The sequence below is a fragment of the Oryctolagus cuniculus genome, chromosome 18 (genome assembly GCF_964237555.1).
Source record: "Oryctolagus cuniculus chromosome 18, mOryCun1.1, whole genome shotgun sequence".
Classification (NCBI taxonomy): Eukaryota; Metazoa; Chordata; class Mammalia; order Lagomorpha; family Leporidae; genus Oryctolagus; species Oryctolagus cuniculus.
Genome location: NC_091449.1, coordinates 12,969,470 through 12,973,624, shown reverse-complemented (window position 1 = coordinate 12,973,624; position 4,155 = coordinate 12,969,470).

Sequence of the window (4,155 nt, the reverse complement as noted above, 5' to 3'; positions counted from 1 at the left end):
TGTTGACCCCTTTTCACAGCTTGCTGTGGGATGAGAGAGGAAGTGAAGACATGGGAGATGGCAAGGAAAGCCCTACCTCCCCCCTACTCAAATGCGTTAACTCTCCTGTCTGAGCAGGGTTATCTGTTATTTCAGGTTGGTTCCTGAGAGCCCCGAAAAGAAAACTCATGACAGTGCCTAGGCTGCCAAAGAAGCACTGTCCCTGTGATCACTTCAAAGGCACGGTGAAGAAAACCAGTAAGTGTTAAGGGATGGTCTCCATAAACCAGAGTCACCCTTGTGGAATCACAGGGATGAAGCAGGGGTTGAGAATAAAGAGGAGGGATGAATAGAAGACTAGGTAGGCACACATCTCAACCCTTTCTACTTGGTGTCAACTTGTGGAGAAAGGGGAAGAATGAGAAAGGTAGGATACAATTCTCCAGGTACAAGAATGGCTTAACCAAAATCCTGAATTTTATAGAATTTCACTGAGTGGCTGGTGCCGTGGCTCAATAGGCTAATCCTCCACCTGCAGCGCTGGCACACTGGGTTCTAGTCCCGGTCGGGGAACTGGATTCTGTCCTGGTTGCTCCTGTTCCAGTCCAGCTCTCTGCTATGGCCCAGGAGTGCAGTGGAGGATGGCCCAAGTGCTTGGGCCCTGCACTCCATGGGAGACCAGGAGAAGCACCTGGCTCCTGCCTTTGGATCAGCGTGGTGCACCAGCCGCAGCACGCTGGTGGCAGCAGCCATTGGAGGGTGAACCAATGGTAAAAGGAAGACCTTTCTCCCTGTCTCTCTCATTATTCACTCTGCCTGTCAAAAAAATTAAAAAAAAAAAAAAAAAGAATCTCACTGAGTGTCTGAGTGGAGGCACATGGGCTGTTGGGGACCTGCCCATTGATCTCTGAAGATGACCATCAGTATCAGTGTCAAAAAGAATTGGACTACTCCCTGGTTCAGCAGTTTTTAAGTATCATACAAAAAATGGCAAATAATAAACTGATATTGTGATATTACAAGGAATGGAATAAGCCAGAATCCTTATATATACTGTTGATAGAAAATAAATATGTCAAGCTTTTGATGGGGGGCAGAGGAAAGGACAAAATAAAAGAAATTTGGAAAATTTTTTCAAAAAGACAGTAAATTTGACAGTAACTACAAAAATTATAAATGAGTACACATTTTGACACAGTAATCTCACTTCAAGAAATTTCAACTATAGAATACAAGCATGAGTACTCAAAAGATATATGTGCAAAAGGGATGGGTATTTGGCTCAGCGGCTACGATTCCACGTGGGACACCTACAGCTGCATCCCATATCAGAGTACCCGGGTTTGAGTTCTGGCTCCACTTCCAGTTCCACCTTCTTGCCAATACACAATCTGGGAGGCAGTAGGTGATGGTGCAAGTATTTGGGAAATACTTCCAGGTGGGAAGTGGGAAACCTGGATTGAGTGACAAGCTCCTAGCTTTGACCTGGCCCAGCCCCAGCTATAGTAGACATTTGGAGAGGGAACCAGGGGATTGGAGATCTGTGCCTTTAAAATAAATAAATAAATAAAGCAAATAAATAAATAAATATTTTTAAAAGATGCATATATGATAATAAATTATAACAATATTTATGTTGAAAAATGGGTAAAAATGTTCAACAAAGCAAACTGCACATCTGTAGCTGTCAAAAATTATGATGAAGCAAATCATTATGCATTGAAGCCAGCGCCGCGGCTCACTAGGCTAATCCTCCGCCTTGCGGCGCCGGCACACCGGGTTCTAGTCCCGGTCGGGGCGCCGGATTCTGTCCCAGTTGCCCCTCTTCCAGGCCAGCTCTCTGCTGTGGCCAGGGAGTGCAGTGGAGGATGGCCCAAGTGCTTGGGCCCTGCACCCCATGGGAGACCAGGAGAAGCACCTGGCTCCTGCCTTCAGATCAGCGCGGTGCACCGGCCGCAGTGCACCAGCCCCGGCAGCCATTGGTGGGTGAACCAACGGCAAAGGAAGACCTTTCTCTCTGTCTCTCTCTCTCTCACTGTCCACTCTGCCTGTCAAAAAAAAAATCATTATGCATTGACTGAAAAGATGTACATAAAAATTTAAGTGAAAAAATTTATGTAAAAACACCTACATCACAAAGATAAATTTCAGGAGGATTGAAGGTCTACATTTTATTGTATTTTTTAAGGATTCATTTATTTATTTGAAAGGCAGAATTACAGAGAGGAAGAGAGAAGAAGAGACAGAGAGATTTTTCATCTGCTAATTCACTCCCCAAGTGGCCACAATGGCCAGGACTGGGCCAGGCTGAAGCCAGGAGCCAGGAGCTTCTTCCCAGTCTGCCATGTGGTTGCAGGGACTTGGGGCATCTTCTGCAGCTTTCCCAGGCACATTAGCAGGGAGCTGGATTAGAAGTGGAACAGCCAGGACTCGAACCAGAACCTATATGGGATGCCAGTACTGCAGGCAGCGGCTTTACCTGCTATGCCACAGAACCAGCCCCAAAGATCTAAATTTATAAGGAAATAGTGGAAAGTGTATTCACAATCTTTGGACAAAGAAATTTTTTAAGTTACCTAATAGTTTTTCATTCTTTTAGTTTTTAACAATTTTTTTTTAGAATATTTTATTTCTTTGAAATTTGAGTTACAGAGAAAGGTAGAGCCAGAGAGAGAAGTCTTCCATTCTGCTAGTTCACTCCCCAAATGACCACCATGGCCAGAGCTGACCTGATCTGAAGCCAGGAGCCAGGAGCTTCTTCCAGTTCTCCCACACGGGTGCAGAGGCCCAAGGACTTGGGTCATCTTCTACTGCTTTCCCAGGCCATCACAGAGACCTGGATCAGAAGAGGAGCAGCCGGGATTGAACTGGCGCCCACATGGGATGCCAGCACTGCAGGTGGCAGCTTTACCTGCTATACCACAGCGCTGGCCCCAAAATGTTTCTTTTTACTTCTCTTTTTGTTTGTTTGTTTTGAGAGACATTTGAGAGAGAGAGAAAGAACTCCTATCCACTAGTTCACTCTCCCTAAACGCCCGCAATGGCCAGGGCTGGGCCAGGCTGAAGCCGGAAGCCAGGAACTTAATCTAGGTCTCCCATATGGGTGGCAGTACCCAACTACTTGAGCTATCACCTGCTGCTTCCCAGGCTATGCATTAGCAGGAAGCTATAATTAGGAGTGGAGATGGTACTCAAACCCAGGGACTCCTATATGGGATGTGGATGTACCAACTAGTATCCTAACCACTATACCAAATTCCTACTCCAGGAAGGATTTCTTAAACAAGATATAAAACACACCAACCATGAAAGAAGACTGATAAGTCTGACTTCACTGAAATGAATAAATTTTGGGCATCAACAAATAAAACCAGAAGCTATTGATTATATGATATATGCAATATATATAACCTGCAAAGGGTTAGTATTCAGAATATATAAAGAATATCCTTCAGATCAGTGAGAGATAGGTATGCAATACCACAAGACAAATTGGCAAAAGACATACTTAGCTACTTCACAGATGAGGAAAATCAAATGGTTAATAAATATATGAAATGGCATACAACTTTGTTATTATTAGGAAAACTTAAAAGGAAAATGAGGGAAGAGTTTGGCCTAGCTGATAAGATGCTGGTTAAGATGCTGGTGTCCCACATCACAGTACCTGGGTTCAATTCCTGGTTCCAGCTCCTGATTCCAGCTTCCTGCTAATGCAGACCCTGGGAAGGGAAGGTGATGGCTCAAGTAATTGGTTCCTGGCACCAATGTGGGAGACCTGCATTGTATTGCTGGCTCCTGGTTTTGGCCCTTGGCCCAGTCCTGGCCACTGCAGGCATTTGTGGGTAAACTAGTAGGTAGGAGAACTCTCTCTCTTTTCCTGCCTCTCAAAAAAAAAAAAAAAAAAAAAAAAAAAAAAAAAGGACTTTAAGTGTATATCTGTCTCTGACTCTCAAGTAAATAATTTTAGAATGACGTATCAGAATATAATCATGAGATTGTCAAAAACTTTTAAATTTGACAAGATCAAGGTTTGGCAAAGAGGAGAACATAGAAACTCTCATATGTTACTAATGGGAAAATAAATTGGCACATCACTTTAAAGAGTGTTGTAAGCTACTAAGGTTTAAATTACGTGTACTATGTGAACCAGCAATTCCACTCTTAGAAATGTAG